This window comes from Protopterus annectens, chromosome 2.part0 (genome assembly GCF_019279795.1).
Source record: "Protopterus annectens isolate FY-2018-M chromosome 2.part0, PAN1.0, whole genome shotgun sequence".
NCBI classification, from domain to species: Eukaryota; Metazoa; Chordata; order Ceratodontiformes; family Protopteridae; genus Protopterus; species Protopterus annectens.
This window is the reverse complement of record NC_056728.1, coordinates 1543414057-1543435281: the sequence shown is the minus strand read 5'-3', so window position 1 is coordinate 1543435281 and position 21225 is coordinate 1543414057.

The following is a 21225-nucleotide window of genomic DNA, read 5'->3' as shown; positions in this document are numbered from 1 at the left end:
CCACCTCTGTAATCAAAAAACTTCTCCAAAAGCTGAAAGCCACCACCCTGGGCACTGATAGTCTACCTGCTAACTAACTAAAAATAGCTGTTGATGCCTTATCTTACCCTGACTCCGTCCTTATCAACCGTTCTATACAAGAAGCCTATATCCCACACCTATGGAAAGTCTCTTATATTATTCCGCTACATAAAGGTGGCAACCCCTATGACTTCTCCAATTACTGTCCCATTGCCATTCTGTCTCCCTTACCCAAACTGCTTGAGAAACAATTCTTGCATGCACACAATCTTCTCTACAGTATGCAGCATGACTTCCGGCCATATCATACATAGTACAACAACTGCTCTTCTTTCCTTCACAAATTTTATTAACCAGCATAGAAATAATAATAACTTTGTATCAGCTGCATTCTTAGATCTCTCCAAAGCATTTGACATAGTCTCACATTCCAAATTACTTGACACACTGGCCTCCCTCTCCTTTGCCCACTCAACTGTTGCCTGGTTCAAAAATTATCTCTCAAACAGGTATCAATCTGTTCTTTGGGACAGTGAACTATCCACTTTACTGCCAACTACTATAGGTGCATCCCACGGCTCAATATTAGGACCACTCCTTTTCTCTATATTTACAAATAATCTTCATGCCACTACCCTTCATGCCACTCTTATACAGTACGCAGATGATTCTACCCTGATCTGCTCAACTCCTTCACTTACCACTCTACAGCAAATCACACAGGAATCCTTTAACTCTGTTGAATGTTGGATTAATGATATTCATCTTATTCTAAACCCCAATAAGACAAAACTTCTCAAATTCCCCCCTACGAAAGCCAAATCTACCCCTCTCTCTTTCACCATCACTTCCAAACATGGTACTGACATTTCTCCTTCTGCACACACTAAGCTACTGAGTGTTAAAATCGACAATAACCTACACTTTGATGTTCATATCTCACAAACTATTAAAAAAGTCCATAAAAATGGGAACTCTATATAGACATAAAAGTACTTCTTTGATAATGTGCAGACGACCCTAGCACAAACCCACCTTTTATCCACTCTGCTGTATGGCACACCAATTCCTACCCATACTAGCAAAATTGATCTAACCAGACTGAAGGCATGTTATAATAAAATAGCTAAGTTTGCTAACAACTCCTCTTTCAGAAGCCACCACTGCCAGGCTCTAAGGAACCTAATGTGGCTCGAACTTCCACAATTACGTCTTTATCAACAGCTTGTCATAGCTTACAATATTCTAAAGCATCCTGATAAAACCCCTACACTAGGTCACCCTATCACTCCCTACATAGCAAACTGCCCCTGTGCTCTAATGAAAAATCTCTTCTCTGCATTGCTAGAGTCAACGACACTGCAGGGAAAGTCCTATTCTCTCATACCATAGCTAAGGCATAGAACAGCCTTCCCTAGTCAATTACATCTATCGCCACTATCACCCAGTTTAAAATCTCACTCAAAACTTATCTGATGAATACCAGGTTATGCTCTTGCATCTCACCTGATTAACAAATAAGACTCAGACATCTAACCTATTGGCAAACTCAGCTCACTCTGAGGCACTGTCCAAAAGGCATTGCTATTATTTGCTCTCAATTTATACTCTTGATGTTTTGATGTAAATAAGTTGTTTTTTCTTTTTCTCCAGGCAAATATTTAACTCTATTATCCTATATTAAAGATGCTTGATGGATTTTGTTAAATTATTTCTCTCTTGCTTATTGTTTTTAGTATACCTAAAGTGTATTTATGTACTGTCTTGTTCATATGCGATAGTTTGTCTGTTCTTTTTCTGTGGAGCTTTTCTCCCCGGGCCGCTGCTGTAAATAGACCTGTGTCCAGTCAGACCTTCCCGCTAAACAAATGTAAAATAAATAAATATACATGTTTCTCCCCAAGTTTAGGTACTCTCTGAGACAGATAAAGTGGTAATGACTAAAGAATCAACATACAGTGCAAAAGCCTTGTTACCTGCCAAGAATGCTGTCAGGCCACTGTCTACTTAACCTAATATTAAATTAAGTAGGCTGAGAGCATCGGCATTTTAGCATCAGATTGTTTTTTTGCAAAGGACAAGCATTAAAGACAGGTTATCACAGGTAATGAGTGAAAATGAACAGACAGCAGAAAATTGTTAGGAAGTGGGAAAATATAAAGGTAAAAGTTAAAATGATGGCAGTGCAATATGGGGAAGAAAGATATAATATGGCTAGAGGTAAGATGAATCTCTCTATTGGAAGCCCAAACAGACCAGGCAGGAAAAGTACAGGGTGCAAATATTAGAATGAAATCCATACAGCAGTAGCTGGAGACTGCATTTGATAACAAAATGGATCAGAGGAAGAGGGCCTTAAAACTAAGGAATTTTGATAGTTTCCTCAAAAGCATGAAATATCTAGCCATGGGGAATCAGAATGTGGAAAGCGAGGTACCAAATATTTGGAGCTAGAAAAATGAAGGTGATAGGGTATCCAGAAAAGGCAAGAAGTATTTGTTGAATTTTACCAGAGGTTTTATGGTGCAGAGCCAACGGGGCAAAGGCAGCAGCAAATAGAGGGGTACTTGCAAACTCAACCTTTCCCAGTGATTATGAAATCAGGAGAAGACCCTCTCAGGCAGTGTCATGCCACCAAATCTCACTAATGAACCACATCTACAAGTTGTTTGCATCTACTAAAGCTAAGAGGCTCTCACAGATGCTGCCCAAATTAATACACAGAGCTCAGAGAGGCTTTGTGCACTGCAGATCCACTTTTGATAGTCTTTTGATCAATGAGATGATAACAGAGCAATCCAACCTGGAAATAAATCATTAGGATTAATGCTGCAATGCAGAGAAAGTTTTCAATAGGATAACCTGGAAGTACCTGTTTTTGACTCTCAGACACTTTTAGTTCCTTCAGTGGTTCATTGAATTAGTGCAGCGTATATTGAACCATTAGCAATAAAACTTGGATGAGTGCTATTTGAGGGATACAACATAGGTAGCAACCAAAATGAAGATGGCCTTATACACAGATGATCTACTAGGCAAACCCTCCACACTAGCAACTCACACTAAATACTGGGACCAACTTAGGGCCAATGAGAAATTCATGGACCTAGAGGTGTTTAAAACTCATTATGGAGAAAGAGAATTGCAGCTGTAGCTATGTACAAGCATGACTGCTAAGAAATCTCTACTTCAACTTACAGTACACAGGTACAGGTACCGCCCAAGCATAGTTCAATGGGTGTTATACCTCATCTACATTATGTGGAATTTTTCCAGCTGCAAATTGCACTGGTTGGAAGTGTGGTGAAGATCTGGGGAACTGGTGACATATTTTCTTGGACTGTCAGGTCCTAAGGGATTTTAGAGAACATATAATTGGGTTATGTGAAACAGTATTCCTGAATCTTCCAAAACTTATAGCAGCACTGTTTATGATTTGGTTAAGCAAAGGTTAAGGACTGTGTAAGAACATGGACATCTTATTGTTTCTGATTATGATATCTGCTAAGGAAGCATGCACAAGGGTTTGGAAATCCAACTATGTAAAAGTTCAAGAGCTAGCTGTAACCCAACTAAATATAGAAGTCAAATTTCCTCAAAATAGTATAGGTGGGACAGATACAGGGAAGCCCAGGGAGCAAATAGCTAAAAGATTGGGTTTAGCTTGTTGATGGGTAAATTGGCTCTAGTTGAGGGAACAATGGCATACATAGTTATTACTCTGTGTTAAACGTATGTATGGATGATCTAAGATGGATGATGGTCAGACACATGGAAGTGCAGAACACAGCTGGAATGGTACTATGTTATGTTTTGTTTTACTGTTTATAAAACATCAATAACGCTACTTGGAAAATGTGTTGTGGTTCATCTTTAGAATCAAAACCAGGGATACCCAAATCCAATAGACAATAATATTATCTTAACTGTTAATTATTACTGAGATATTGGTATTTGCATATCAAAAGATTTATAATTTGATATACGTGTCCAAGATATTGGCATTTGAATGTCAAAATATGTATCCTTGATATCTATGTCCAGATGACTTATAAAAAAAACATTAAGTATCATGAAAACCATGCTGCATAATTTTTCAAGGGTGCCTGAATTGATGTTGTTATTATGTATAACTCTGATATTCCCACATAGGAATATTGTGCTCCTTTTTGCATGTATTATACATGGAATATTGACAAATGTGAAAGAATCCAATAATCATTTACTGCTGAATACAACATTTAAAAACTATAGTAAGCATTTTATTTAGTAAGTTGAATTTATACTCCACTTCATTTAGGGGGGAGACAAGAGTGCATATAAAAGTTTACAGAATTATTTTCTGGTGGTGAATTTGTTTTTAACCTTTTCCAGTCACTGTACCAGATCCACAATGATGACCTTTTACTATTTATTGATGACAATACATCTTATGACAGCATTTCATTGTTGTGCCTCAGAGTCTTTGTATATAGCCACCATTAATTCTAATGATGTTTCTGGGACTTTGAACCACCACAGGACTGCCATAATCAGCTTTGTTAGCACCTTGCCTTATACTTTCTCCATTTCGAGGAATGCCCAGTTGGACTCTTTCCCCACCCCCGCTTCTTCTCTACTATCTTTCTGACTACTAACATCAGATTGTTTGTACTGCATTTTGACGTAAATCTGAACTGCTCATCTTCCATTTTACTTTTTATGGCTCGACACACTCCTTTATCAATCACCCTCTCCAGCATTTCCATGCAGTGCAACACAGGTTGATAGCTCTGGTTTGCCTGTGGTTGTGACTATTCTCTCTGTTCTTGTACACTGTCAGTTGAAAGTTTATTCTTCATTCATTTAAGATATGCCTTTCTCTTTGCACCATGTGAAGTACCATCAGGAGCCATTTTTTTCCTTAACGCACTCAACATTTTGATCATACTTGGTGCAAAAACCATGAAATATAACTTGCATGCAATGCAGTGCTATAAGTTCATCTCATTATGTTGCTTTCTGTCACTTCATTTTCCTTAGCACACTTTGTACTTCTAAGTTGGGTTCTCCTTCCTTTTCTATCATATGCTATGTATGTGGCACTACAGCTTTAACAGGTTTGTCTTCATAATTCCTTATGCCCTTGATGTACACTTGACTGATGAGCAGATTGTTCTTTATTTTTGTTGTTGTTGTTGTTGTTGTTACTGTCTTGCAGCCTGCTGAGTTGCTTTTCAAAAGCTGATAGAGGTTCTTTCACTTTGCTATTGTGATTGCTCATCTAACTTCATCATTACACAAGCAGTATCTCTTCTCAATGTGAACAATCTTGTTCTGCCTTCCCCTTCTTCATGCACTCCTTCTTTCTTTAGATACATTTCTGGACTTCTGTATTTCCCCACCAGCTTTCCTTATGTCTGTTTTTTCCACACCTGGCTTGACTGCAGATCAGTTTTATCATTATTATGTATGCAGTTTTAAGATTCTGCCATTCCTCTGATGCACCTATTTCCCCTTCATCCTGTAGTGATAGAACCAAGAGTATCTCCTTGAATTCCTGTGATTTCATTCCAGTCTACTTCCATGTTTTCAGCCAAGTCACTGTTGATCTTAGATCCTTCTCTGACCACAATTTACAGCTTATAATGACCACCAGTAGTTTACGCCAGTGGTTGATCATTTCACTAGGAATGATCTTGCAATCTCTGATTTGACCCAAAAGCCCTTTCCTAGCTTGAGAAAGTCTACCTGAACTGCATGCTGACATTTGTTGTATGTGATCTTGAAGTGTTTCATTTGTTGAGACATATGTTGGTCACCATTAAGCCTGAATGCTTTGTTTTCCTCAACATTATACCCATACTGTGGAACACAGATTGGGATAATAAATATTGCTTCACTTTTAAAATGGAGTCTGATTGTCATGAATCTGTCTGTCTTTCTGATGAAATACTCAGCACCTTTTTGGATGTCCTACCAGCTTCCTTTTTTTCTAGCTCCAAACCCGTTGTATTCTGTCTACCATCTCAATAGCTCATTTTAGGTCCCAGACAAATAGACTTTGCTCTATTGCCCTTCCACCATGTCTTCTGGACACACAGAATATTGAGTGCCTTTGTTATCACTGTGACATCCATTTCTAAGCTACATCCAATCAGTAAATATATATTCAATGAAGCAATCCTTCATTCATTTTTAGTAGGTTGATTGGTTTTACATCCAGCTTTTGCTCAGCAGAGCAATCCCAGGCAAGCCAGTCTGGACACCAGACAGCCAGTAGTTTACTGACCAAGAGCTATTATAGCAGTAACCCATGCCTGGGTGTGGGTAATGCTGGATTTACCCATGGTTGGTGTGGTTTGGTCATGAGGGCCAACTGTGGGTAAATCCAGCATTAGCCACACCCAAAAGTGGATTATTGCCATTATACAATGACATTATTTAAGAAAAAAAATAATTACTTTTCTTAAATAATGGCATTGTATAATGCCTCCTTGCTGCCCTTCCGCAGCTGCCTGGTATTCTGTGGCAGTTCTGATGTACTGCGCATGCATATGCCTACGCAGTACATCAGAGCTGTGGGCAAAAGCAACTGAGAAAGTAAGATCTCCGTTGCTTTTTACAAACTATTTCGCTATGTTAAACCCATTTAACATAGTGAGACAGTTTTGAAAAAAGCAACGGAGAATGCAAGATCTCCCTTGCTTTTTACAAACTGTCTCACTATGTTAAACTCATTTAACATAGCGAGACAGCTTTAAAAAAGGCAACGGAGAATCTCTGTTGCTTTTTTTAAAGCTGTCTCACTATGTTAAACTCATTTAACATAGAGAGACAGTGTGAAGCAACGGAGATCTTGCGTTCTCCGTTGCTGTAAAAAAAGAGTTATAGTAATGGAAAAAGTCCGGGCGACCGGACCTTTTTCCATTACTATAACTCTGATTTACAACGTGCACGCTGACCAATCAGTGTGCACGTTTTTGAATATTAATGGGGGGTCGTTGTATAATGAGCTTTATGGCAGACATACACTCTGGCCAAATGAATGCATAAACCCTTCCCATAATTATCATGGATCCCTGCCATAGGAAAGAGTTGGCAGAGTCCTAAATAAAGCATTGCTAAAACTAAACAGCTGTCAATTATAACTGGTAAAAGTGTTCTGTTTTCATTGAGCCATACTGCCCTGCAGCAGATGTCAGTTCTAGTTTCCACCACTTCTGTTCAATATGGTAGCACTGGAGAACAGGAGGTGTTTTCATCCACAATGGCCACTAACTAGAATGCGGAAATTCAGACTTTTGTATCAGAGTCTGTGTCTTTACGCCATCTTTCTGAATAAGATAACCTCCAAGAAACCAAAAGGATGTTTCTGATGTTATGAGGGATGGGATATCAAGTAGTTCATTTATGTTTAATAAGGCTTCTGAACTGGACTAAACAGTAAGATTTCATCAACAGCAAGATTGCTTTAGATTGATTTTACTGAAACTATGGAAAATGCAAAGCAGTAGACACTTAATGTTACCGTTATAAAAGCTGTCAAATATACTAATAAGGCTACCCTATGTGAATCATGTGTTACTCAACATAAAACAACCTGTTACAATTCCTTGCTACTAAAACAAAGTTAAATCTTCAGAACTTTCTCTGCTAAACTGGAGTTCTCTAAATCAAAAGCTAGTGTATCTTCAGAAATAAACAAAAGAAATGTAGCTCATTTGGTGGAATTCCAAGGGACTGATGCTAAATTAGCAGCAATATACTCCAAAATCACAAATGCAGGATCACTTAATTCCTTTCCAGAAAATTCTGTATAGCAATAAAAGCACATGACGTTAAGAAGATGATATATACAATTTTAAGAATTCATAGTATTCTGGAAGTATGAGCTGACAGCTGATATAATTATGCAATCAATTTCCATGGAAAATTATAGTTTGGCTTGTTAGGTAAAGCACATCTGTCGTTTTACCACATACTGCTATAGTGAAATTCTTCTAATCTAGTCATAGAGATGAACTATGGAGATGGTGTTGAGATTTACATCAATTTGGCTTTATCTCCTCAGGTTGTGAAAGCCAGAAGAATATTTACTTCCCTTAAAAGATTATGGAAGACATGGATTTCCATCTCTTGCTTTTCTGCTGAAGTTATAAATTATATATGAGAAGATTCCCGTAGTATATGATGCAATCCAAAAACCTGAAAATTAATTGTCAGCATTAGGAGTTTTCTTGTTAATATAGGCTGCCTCCCCCACACCAATAGATTTCTTCTCAGCTATCATTGGACTAGTAGTTATTGTTGTTGTTTATTTCTTTTTGATCTTCAATACTTTCTTCTTATGAAGGAGTTTCCAATCTGCAAGCTATTCTGTGTTTTTGTGAGTTGTTCCCTATAATAGGTATAGAATAGATACAAGTAAAACATTGGGTGGAATTTATAAACCTTCATCTCTTTGCACTAAGTGAATTTGCTTGATAAGCAGCAGAGTGTGTGCAGTTCATAAAACCCATCTACACGACGTGGCCAGCAGAAAAAAAAACATGATCATCAACCTTGTTATATGCTAGCGACAGTATAATGAAGTGATCAGTATGATAATGAGGCAAAAAACATGCCAGAGCAATTCAGAAACATTTAAACTTCCTTCCCACCTTAGATTTGTTCACACCTTAAAGTACTATTAGAACCAAAATAATACAGTACCTATATTTTATTATTTTGCCATCCATCATGGAAATGAGGTGCTCTTTAATACCCATCACTGCATGGAGAAAGATTCAAGTGAGAAATCAACTGGGTTCCAATTCCCTGACATTTTTTTCTTGAGATCTTTGAGGGGCAAACAAGTATGGTTGGAGAAGGTAAGGGTAGCATTCATTTTAGAGCACAGAGATAGGATAAGGAGGAATCCAAGATTTTTCTTGCCATAATCATCAGAAGTAGAATTTTCTGCAGAAGGACTATGCCTGGTCACAGTATAAAGCTGATACCTTGAATAATTTGGTCAAAGTTGTCACCTGTGTTACTGGTATCTCACCCATGGAGCAATAGTGCCGTCTCCACTACATTGACTCAAATCACCACAATCCTGTCCTCCTAGGCCAATGGGATACTATAGTTATAGTGCAATCACAAATTCAGTACTGTAAGCATGGCATCTTATGGCTAAATGCATAGCCTGTCAATGCATGCCACCATCAAATATGTCATTAAGTCCTTTTTATATCTCCAGTTCCTGAAGAGATTGAAAGAAACAGCAAAATGGATATGGGTGGACTAGTGTGCCTAACCGATCACTTCTACTGAGAAAGATGTGTCTGTTTGCTTAGTGACATGTGTCAACTAAAAATAATGGTAAATTGCATTTATAAAGCAAGACATCTGTCAATTGTGACATTCTTTACTGGAATTGGTATGATTGTGTAAAGTTAGGCATTTGATTCTACTACATGCCATTCCTCACCCCCTAGATAGCAGGAGGAGTGTCTGATCATGTTAATTCTATGTACATTGAGATTGTTAGGATGCTTGTGGGCTCAATCCACTCCTCACAAAAAATGATAAAATAAAATAAGAATTGCTCTTGTCATAGTCCAATTTTAACTATCAAAATTGTCAAACTAATAAAATTTTTAAATAAAATGGTTAACCCTCTTTGTCCCTATCTTGTTTTTTTCTGGTATTTATGTTACTATTATAAACAGCAGCACATAGACCTGGACCAACCACTCCAACATGCTCTGTCATCCCCACACAGGTGGCAGCAGAACCACCACCTGGATCACCCAGCACATCTGGGTCCCAGCCTGCCAGAGTTGCCTCCACAACACCTGCCCTACCTGCAACATCTGCATCATATAGCCCTGAACCAGTGGCCACCAGAAGCAGTTCAAGTGAGGGTAATAATTATGTCACCTATATGGAAATGTCAAGTGCGGTACTGGACAGAAGGTTTGATGCCTACATTGGCTGTAATTAGAACATGCTCCAGAAACTTGTCAACTCATGTCACTGCTGCCTACAGTATCCAAGGAAGGACCCAGTGATAACAGCTGTCAGAGTGGTGATTAATCACCCACTATGTCAAAGCTAGCAGAGACTGCACCTCAGAAAACTCAATCTTTTCCCCAAACATGGTGTTCTCCTGCCTTTTGTGTCTATGACCACTCTTGTCAAATATACAGTTCCACCTTACCAATATCTTCCCTCTGGTTGTCTTTTTTCACCATTGTAATCCTCTCCCTCATTGTGTTATCCTGCAGCCTGTCAGTCATGTTGTTTTCTCTTGTGGCCTACCCTTCCCCCTCATCTCTGACTTCCCTGATATCCTTCTCTAACCTTCCCCTCTCAAAGAAAAACAAAAAGGTCACCACTGTACTACAAAACAATACTCCCACCCATACCTCTCAACTACACAGACCTTTAATTATCATATGTAGTGACTGGTTACTGTGCTTCAACATCAAAAGTAAACTTGCCTCACAGTCATTGAGCATGTTTGTCAGCAAATAATTGAGAATGTAACTGTGATTCACCAGGATGACTGAGCTAAGAAGTTGAGATGTATGTCTCTATCCCCTCTACTTTGTTCAAACCTTATATGTTCACCTTGTGTTCTACCCTCTCCTTGCTTCCCCTTTTCATCTCTGTTCTATTGTCCTATTTCCAACCTCTAATTTGATCAAAAATTTGACAAACACCATACAATCATGCTGAAAAAATGGCTTATATATTAAAATCATCTTTCTGTGCTCATACATTGTGAGATAGTTAGCAGAGAGCAACATTGCTGCTCATGTATAAGCACAGAGAAATGCTAGTTCCTGTCCCATAGTAAAAGTTAAAAGAAATCCTTTGAATGTGCTTGAATCTTGCCATCGGTCACACAAATGAACTGTGCGTGCACCAGTGTGACCAAGCAATAGTGAAATATGGTGAAGTTAATAGTGTCCCTAAAAAGATCTCTACGACTCTGAATATTTATCATATGATGAATCCATTCTCATATTTGGCAAATGGTTCTAATCCCCTGAGGGCTGGACATTTTTATACAATATTATGCTGTCAGCATACAACTGTATGCCATCCCTTTGCAAAGTTTTATTTTCTTTTTAGCATCTTTCCTATAAGTGCTTTGATGTCATGCCTGGCTAATGCTGTGGTGCAGGGGACAGGAGTAACAGAGGTATGGGTTTAGATATGGTCAGCAGTACTTCTCTTTCATTGCTAATCAATGTTCTGTTACCCTCATATTCATTTTAACAGCACCTCCTCTATGTCTAATTCTGCAGCGCACCTTGCCAGTGCTCTGTTTTAGAGATGTGACACAAGGATGGTTTCAGAGCCATGCAGGTATAATTATCTTGTTTGGTTAACCATGTATTCCTTTCCCCTGAAATGAACCTTGCATCATCATTGTGCAGATTCAGTCACTGGCACTATTGAACCAAACTTGTAAGTATAACGTCATCTAACATTGCTGAGTTAAAAATTGATATCTGTGCTCATAACATATCTTCATCCATCTCAATCCTTCTTAGCTCAATAGGCATGCTACTCTCTTTTTCATTCCTCTTTAATCTTGGTTCTGTATTCCCATGTCAACCTCCTAACTGGTTCAGAATCAAACACCACAGACACATAACCAAAATGATGTTAAGCGAATGCCTATTTTACACATTTTTGTATTGACTCTGCAAACGGGATCTTTTTAATGATGCTTACAGTTACACAGCTTCAGTGGCTGTCCTTTGTAATGCATCGTTGTTTGTCATATCAATGTGAGAATCATGGGTTCATAGCCACTGATGTCTAGTTTCTTCTTCACGCACCATCCAGCCACCACACTCAATCCATATCGCCTTACCTTTTGTTATCCTGTGTGCTTATTGAATTTTTCTCTCTCTCCTGCACCCGTTACAAAATTTACTGTTATCAAAAGCAAAGTATAACACCACATACATGGCCAAAAATTCATTACAAAACAAGAAAAATCATCTATCTGCAGTATAATTGGCATGAAGTTTGGCAGAGAACAACTTTGCTGCCCATATATAAGCACAGGGAAATGACACTTCTCATTCTATGGCAAAAAAACTGAGAAAAATCCTTTGGATGTGCTAAGGCCCTGCCATCCTTTGTGCAACTGAGATGACTAACAATGCATGACATCAGGCAATGCTGACATGAGGTGGCATGATCAGTTCCATTTTACCACCATTAATGTCTCTTTATAGTCAGAATGGCAATGGAATGCTAAAGAACAGAGTTTGTTTAAAAAATCAGAGACTGTTTTCAAAAAGCAAAAACTCATGGAAAATTTAATGGAGGATTTTTCAAGAACTGTAGCTGTACAAGAAAACACCAACCAGCAGCAAGAGAAAGTGTAGCATGAATTCCTTTGGGGTTTCTATGTGGAGTCTGCATGTCCTCCCCGCGGTCGAGTGACGTTTAAAGACATGCAGGTAGGTGCGTGCGTGAATGGGTGTGCCTTCTTTGAAGGTTGGGCATCGGGCTGACAACTCGGCACCGTAAAAATCCACTGTCGATCATTAGCGGACTGGAGTTCCGCTGTGGCGACCCCTAATTGGGTAAAGCCGAAAAACATTACTTTTTACTACTCTGCAAAAAATACCAGGTTTTTGAAATTGAATGTAGAAATAAAAGGACAGCCAAGAGGCACTCACCCCAAGCAGATAAAGTCAACAGTAATGTTAGAACAGAAGGTTCTGGAAATAAAAATAAAATAGGCAGTTTGAAAAAGTTAATGACTAACCTAAACCAGCAAAAACAATGTCAAAATAAAACAGATGAAGGAATAGCTGATTTGTCCAAAATAGTCTCTGAACTTTTTGAGCAAGTGAGAATCATAAACCAGAGTAACAAACCTAAAGATTCTAAGCAAAGTGACAATGCAGGTATAAATTAGCAAGTGTATATGTTAAAACAGAGCTTGGATTCTCCAAAAAAGGAGAGTAAAAAATTAAGGAAAGATGTGGAATGCATGAACAGGGTACAGAAACAATCTGAGTTACTTCAAAAAGGCCAGAGTAAGACAAGCCAAAAGGGAAGAGAGTTTGTTTTACTAAAGATAGTAATATCATGTAGAAATTGGATAAAAGATGTGTTAAAACTTGAAAGACAGACGATATGTCAAGATTAGACCCAAACTGAGATTGTACACTTACAGAGTAAAAAAGATAAAGTAATAGGAGATTTGCAAAATTATACTAATGTTCTTCATGATTTAAAAGGAAAAACATCCAGATTAAAAAGAAAGCTGCTCAAAACTCAACAGAGAGGGACTGAAAATAAAATGAAGAAATGTACACAAATGTCTGCTCACAGTGAAACAGTCAAGAAAATAAATCATTTCCTTAAGGTATATGCATGATACTTTGGCCCAGATTGTCCAACAAAAGAAATATGAACTTATACTTAAAGGAAAAGAGCTGATACTTTCCAATGTGAAACTTGAAAACCCTACAAAGAGATACACAGAGATAAAAGTGATCTAAATGCACCTAGACAGCACACACAGGATCTAGAAGACAAATTTCAAAGGAATAAGAGTGTTATTAATGTACTGCACAAAAAGTAAAATAAAAATAAAGAAACTGAATGAGCAAAATTGAGGCCCAAAAAAGTAGATAAAATAGTAACCACATTGGTGTGTCAGATATGTATAGGAAAGTGATCTTCTAAGGCAGAAATAGATTACTTTTATATACAGAACAACAAACATATTCTTAATCTGAATTCCATATAGACATAGATATACAGGTATCAGAGTGTAAACATAAAAGGGATAAAAAGAAATACGGATGTTGTATCTTTCTGCAACAATAAAATGGAGGACTTCTTGTAAAGAGAAACTCTTTAAGTGAACCAATAACTGAGATGCAGCTTGGGAAATAGCCTGACATTGTGGACACTGAACTTCTGTGTAAGGAAGTGAAAAGAGTACCCAAGCATATGGCAACTATATAAATCTTATGGTACAGTGGGGAAAATAAAAATGGAAAGTAAACGTCTGAGCTGAAAAAGAAAGAACCAGACAGAAGAACATTTCAGTCTAAAGTAATTTCAGCAAAGTACCATATGATTTCTTCTTTCCAAAACCCAAAGAAAGATCAGACAATTGCAAGCAATTAAAAAAGGTATTCTACATAAGCATCTGATGATGAACATCATAGCCAAGATGAATCCTACCATGAAACTTCTGAATTTTCTGAAATGAGTACAAGTGAGAGAGCAAACAGAGCAGGCCACAAACCTTGAAATCTGTGTGCCCAACCTAGAGAGGCAAATGAAAGACACACATTTCCAAACAAAAGAAGTGCAAGAATGAAGAATTAGAAACGAATGTTAATAACTTAAGTTTTGAACTCTGTAATGCTGGTGTTTAGTCTGGTTTTCTGTTGCTTGCTGAACAAATATTTATATACAGCAGAAGTGTGCAGTTGCAAACACAACATCAGTGTGTAGAATTCCAAAGTCTCCTGCAAATGATCTTAAACTGGTATTTAAAGGTGTAACAACAACTTTGTAAATCCACTTTTTGTTAGAACTGCTGTTTATTTTTCAAAGTGTTCAGTCTTTCAGGTTCAGTTCCCACAGTTCTACAATTTCTTTCAGGAAATTTATTTTCTTATCTCTCTTCTCCTCTGTTGATTTACTTACAGTCTGCTTGAGGGATTTTCAAGTTATGCTGTGTCCCACCCTCTATCACTACTTTGTTGTCCCAGTGATCTCCTCTTTCTCCACTACCTTTGTCTTTCTTCAACAGCATCTGTCCACAAGACCTACATCTCAGCCTAATATAGCTACTTTGCTTCTGTAATAGCCTGATTTTTTATCATCCCAGTCCTTTCTGAGTTGAAACACCCATATTAATCTTTATTTTCCATTTGCTTTAAGTCATAGTACACCCCTGAATGACCACATACTAAAGGGACGGCTCCACCTCAATGCCATTGCCCATTCAGGGGAGCATAGTTATTCATCAAAGAAGAGTTGATGCCATCGACTGTACACAAATTTCTATCAAGGTCCAGTATATTAAACAAAAGAGCTTCCACTCCGTTAACTGCCAGGTGGTCATTAGTACACAGTGTATTATGTACCATATGTATATGTGCTATCTTAGTAGTTCTTATGATTCCCACATTTGGCATAATTACAACCTTTACTGGTATTATATGTCAGGGGACTTTTCACAGAGTGATCTAGCTGGCAGATGCACACATTGCTTCCTATAGGTGCCAGGGAGGTCTGGGCTCATGAACATAGTAGACTACTTATTATGACATGCACTATTATGTGTTGTAGGTGATGCTGGATATGCCTTTGAACTAAGGCTAGTGATGTCCATCTGCAGCCCCCTCCAGAAACTGTGATAGAGATAGTGTAGAGACACATAACATCATAACATCATCAAACTTGTGTTCAGACTGCTGCAGACCCAGTTCCACTACCTGGATGTATGTGCTAGTTCTGTACACTTGCAGCAAGATATCTATTGTCAGTGCCATGCTACATAACATGATGCTTACAGGAAGGGGAGATCAAAGTTATGCCTCACATACCTGTGGCAGCAATGGAGGTGCATCCCTGCAAACAGGTGAGGAGTGATTGGAGGAATTAGCTACAACTTGTCCTCATTGAAGTACATTATGGCACTGGCAAAGCTGTGGCATCGACTCCACAACCATGAACTGTAATAAGACAGGCACAGAATAAAACTGATGCATGCATTAGCACACCCATGCTATTCATTACAGTGCATTAACTTGCATTGCTGCACACCAAGCATTACGATGCTCATAAACACCATAGGAGTAGACAGGATATAGTCATCGTCATTCACACGGGTAGGGAACAGAGTGACGGGGACAACAATGCTTGAATAAGAACAGGGATCATTGGTAGTGACTGTGGTAACCACACACATGTCTGGTGGTTGGAAGATGGCAGGGATCACATCATGCAGTAATGAACTGAAGCTTCCACAGGTGAAATGCTGTCTGGATGTACCATGTGACCTTCCAGTGAAAGGACTGTTGGCAGCTTGTTCAGATAATGCATAACACATTGGATACATGTGTGGGAATGTCGCAAGAATGTTGCTGTAGCCAGTGCTGTGATGTTTTGACAGACTAATGATATCTACTGCACCAATGGGTAGGTGCCAACTACACCATGTGTGGGCATGGGTTAGGGGGTAGATGTTATTCAAGGTAAGGCTAGGAAGGAAGGGGCTGTATTGAATTGCTGGACCATAAGTACCTTTTCTAGTGAGGTAGTCTCACAGTGGAGGCAGAAGACCAGTAGCCACATCTAGCAATGTCAATAGCCAGGCCTGGAGGTCACAGTGGAGCTGTAAGAATGTTGGCCATGATCAAGACAGCAGCCACAGCTAGTGGTGGAGGCAACAGTGGAGATGAAAAAGGACTGACTATGTCCACAAGACTGCCCATGGCTAGTAGACAGATGGACAGTGAAACAGTCTTCTGACAATTATCTGCCATTTATGTTTGCCTGTTGTGCAGTCCTGCAATCCACAGCCATCCCCTAGCATGATCATTACAGCTGTTTCCTTGTAACCACATGGATGTTCTAATGGATTATAAGTGAACCACTACTGCCCTTAAAAGGCATTTTTGCTCAAGGTCCATATATACAACAGCACTTTACATGAGTCACAGAATGTCCCACAATTCCCAAAGTGGTTACAGGTCTTTACACAGGCCATACAGCAGACCATGAAACTCTGGCATGGTCTGATTAGTGTAAATCATTGCCTGGATCACAGATCCACATATTTGTTGACTGATGCCTAGAGTATCACCCATATCAGGGAATGTTCTGGAAATGTAGCCACCACAGCCACCAACATGCTTCTCCCCAGTGCCATGTGTATTCATTTCAGAGGCAGAATGGCCTACTAATGATGTCTGCGGTGATGCTAACTGTGTATCAGTTGTGGGACTAATGTGGAAATTATGGCCTATGCTAAACACGAGTGATGCCACAGGTTCATCCTGGACCTCTGCAATCCCCTCAGCTGTGGGAGATAAGAGCATGTCCTCCACTGTTAGCATCACCGACAGTGCCACTGTACCCCCAGACTATGCCACATGCATAATGCCATTACTGTTAACCTTCCTGAGACCTGTAGACATCAGGTATGTTCTGGATCCTCCCCAAGTGAATGTATATAAATAGCATGCATGTGGTAATACTGGTGCATATTTGTGATTCTCTCTTCCATATGGCACAGAGACTGCTACATGCTAGGATTATACATAGTCTATGTGCATATACATACCGCGTGGTACATGTTGTCTCCACTGCAACCCTGAAATCATTGTGGGATCATAAATGCAGAGGTATTTATCTGAATAAGCAAAGCAGAGATGCAGAGAAATGTCCTACAGGAATGACACATGCTACTATTCACCTGGCACATCACCAACAGGCACTGGGGCAGTTGTGCATTGTAGGGCAGGTTTTCACTATTGCAACCCTGATGTCCCTGGTTGACTTAACTGCAGCTATGCATCTCTATGAGTAAACCACACCAAGGTGTTATGTAATGTCCTACAGGAATGGCATATGCAATTCTTCACATGGTGCATCTCCTATTGACAACTGGGCACTCATTACCAGCCCAGCTCCCCCCCCATCCTGACCACTGCCAGCATGAGAGTTCTCCCATTTTCACCACTGAAGGAGAAGAAGGATTTATCTTTCTTTTTGGGATGCCACTGTGTTAAGGGTCCACAACATTGGTCAAGCTGTCCCTGGCTATATTATGATCCTTGTTTATCAGTAATCATGTTACACACCTGCAGCAACAGCATCCTATTATGGTTACACACTTACTGATGGCCTCCACCAGTCAATGTTACATTTCGTTCAGCAAGGCCTTGTCTACTTTAACCTTGTGAAGGATACACCTAACATGTGCATGCATAGGGCCTACAGTAGCATCTCAGTCTCCTGTGTGGTGAATTTCTCCAGTCATTGCCATTCTTTTGGTCCCATGGTAGGTCAGGTACAGCTTTGGGTACTCATGTGAATTAGTGTGGGAATGCCAGCCAACACTTACCTCTGAACCATCCTTGGTATCCTTGTGGTGGTGGTCACAGTCCTGTGTGTTTCTATAGGGTAACTGTTCTGATACTGTATCATAGTATGGCAGCTTGGAGTATATGAGCAATTCATGCTGCCCCAAGAACCTGTGCCAATAGCATGGACTGTTTCTAGTGTACTGCAAACCCAGAGGTCCCTATAGCCTATCATGCTGTCTATGTGCAAGCAGCACAGTGAGTAAACACCTACACAGCAGGTGTGTGACTGAGTCAACCTGTGTTCTCTGTGCCCTGACCGAATGCCACCCCCCCCCCCCCCATTGTAAATGCTTTCTGTTGTCATGGGTATGCTGTGCTCATTCCTGTTTGTTTTATGTTTTTCAGCACCACAGGAGGTCAGAGAAAACTAAGTAGCCTGCCAGAGGAGACAAGCCAGGCTTTCCAGGTGACATGGTAAGTGTACTATATTGCTGATACTATTGTATTACCATAGTAGCAGTTTGCATCACAGCACTGAGCAGTTGTATTTTTGTATCATCACCATTACTTAGTTGTTTATTAGTCTGTGTATTTTTTCACATCCAGTCACTGTACTAGTCTTACTAAAGTGTGTCATTTTTACCTGCAGTGGTCTACCTTTGTTATCATCTGTTGTACATAGTGTATTACACTGCCTTTATTTCTCACACCTTTGCTGATTTGTTTTTTTTCAGGTCCTGTTGTAATAATATGTACCACATGTTACTGATGTTTGTATTTGTATGCTGCTTTTTTTCTCATTATTCATTGCAGGTTGAAGTGAGATAGTATGCACCACACTCTGCACTAATCTCTCTGCTGACCACTAGGTCCCCAAATGTCCCCAGGCCTGCCTTTCTGCAAGATGATAAAGGCTATCCTCTGGAAGGTAAACTGAAAGACTCAGTGGTGTCCTTCAATGCTGCTCCTCCAGGAGGTTGCAAAGGTACCCCTCTGAAAAGTGCATATAAGGGTCTTCGGGTCTATATCAGATGAACGAAAAATCCATTCATCGAATACGTAATGATCAAAACATCAGAGAAATCAGTATTGTGGCGGGAGCAGCCCCCCACATCCCCCGCTAAATATATATTCTAACTTTGAGATCGCACTACAGTGAGGAAAGGACAAATACCCTAACCCTCACTATACTGAGACCCCCACAATATCGCTTCCGATTTCTGTGAAGCTTCGATCTTTACGTATTTTATGAACAGATTTTTTGTTCATCTGATATAGACCCGAGTCTTCCTGGGTTATCTTGTGCAAGGTTCAGAGACTAGTGAAAACTGAGGTACAAAGGTGGTTTGATTCCCGCACTAACACTTTGGAGCATCTGCTGTTGTGGCTGGTTGAGTTACAAAGCTAGCCAGCTTGAACTACTGGGCCATCAGAGGTGAAGCTCACCCATGATGTCAGTCATAGAGGTGATTGACATTTGTGTAGGTTTCCTTCTGGATCAGATTGGCAGACCATTCACACCACAATATATCCCCCACTTGTGTCTCACTCCCCATCCCTTGTTTGTAGTCCAGTCCTCATCATCAGTTGTCCACCCTCTGTCAGTCTGTGTTTCTTCATTGTTGCCTCCCTTTTGTGTCATTATTTCCTCTGCCGGTCTTTGTTTTTATTATGTTTATTTGTTTGCCTGGCCCTGATATTATCCGTGTACCCACCTTCCTTCCTACACCTTCTCCATGCTGCCTTTCCCTACCCTTCTTAAAAAGGGCACCCGTTCCATAAACACATTCCATTCCCCCCCACACCCACATGACTGTTCCCTTCACTTTGCCCTTTTGCATGTTCCCCTTCTTGCTCTTCCCCCTTTCTGATTATCCTATCACCCCATTTCCTTCCAATTTATTTAATAACATCTGCTGGCACATTGTCGTGCAGCCTTTTTATGAGCTTCTAGCAGTGCCAAAGTCACAGCTATGATGCATTTGATGTACATCTGAATGCGCATATCATTGGATACTCTCCCTGCAGATGAATGTCCTTAAGTCATGTGATCACTCATAGCACAGCCCACACAGATGTGCGGTGACTGCCAGTATTATAACTGCATGTCTGCAGTATACAGGACTATCCATGAAATGACAGTGTTTGTCACCATTTTTACATAAATAATCCCCACTGGGCCATGTCACAATCTTTGCATTACTATTTACCAGAGGGGAAAATTCTGGATACCCCCATGTGTATGTTTAAATGATGTATTTATTGGGTGAGCCCGCATGCACTCAATGAATATCATGGCACTACTATTTAGTAGGCAATAAGATATGCCTTTAGCTCTCATTTGCCTCATTATGCTTCTCCTTTTTGTGTAGAATAAAAATCAAAGTAAGGTACATTCACTCAGCATATGTTATTGCTATTCATCCATGAAACAGTGGATACTCTATAGTGCTCCCTTAAGAGTGACCTGTTAAGCAATACTTAGCAAAGGACTGATATTAGGTTGAATGTGTTCTTCATTGCACTGTTTTAACTAACAAAGTGCTGGCATACCTCTCAACTTCTTAGTGCAAGAAATCAGGACAAAGCCTGACAAAATGGGGGGGGGCAAAGGCCCCAAAAATAAGGACATATTTTAAATATTGCTCTTATAAACTTTGAAAGGTACTAGAGTAACAGGGTTTGTATTAACATACATTTTCTGAAAGATTTGAAGTTTGAAACTCAAATGTATGTCATTATTTAGTGACTTCAGTCCACAGATTATCCCAGTAATTTGCCAGAAAACCACAAATTTTATGAGGAATAGACAAAAAATATGAGGCAAAAATCTGGAAAGTCTGTGAAAATCTGTACTGTTGAGAGGTATGAGTGTTGCTGTTATGAAGAATTGTGTCTGTTACACTGTTGTCACTAAAAGTGCTGACATGCAACATGTGTCCCTTTTTCACTGCTGTAACTAGCAAAATGCTGGTGTTACGCAGACAGTGTCTTTGTTACACTGCCCTAACAAAGTGACGATGCTGACCTTATGTAGAATGCATGCTTTGTCACTCTGTTTTAATTAACAAAGTACTAATGTTATGCACAACACATTGTTTATTTTACTATTGCAATAAAGTGCTAAATGTTATGTAGA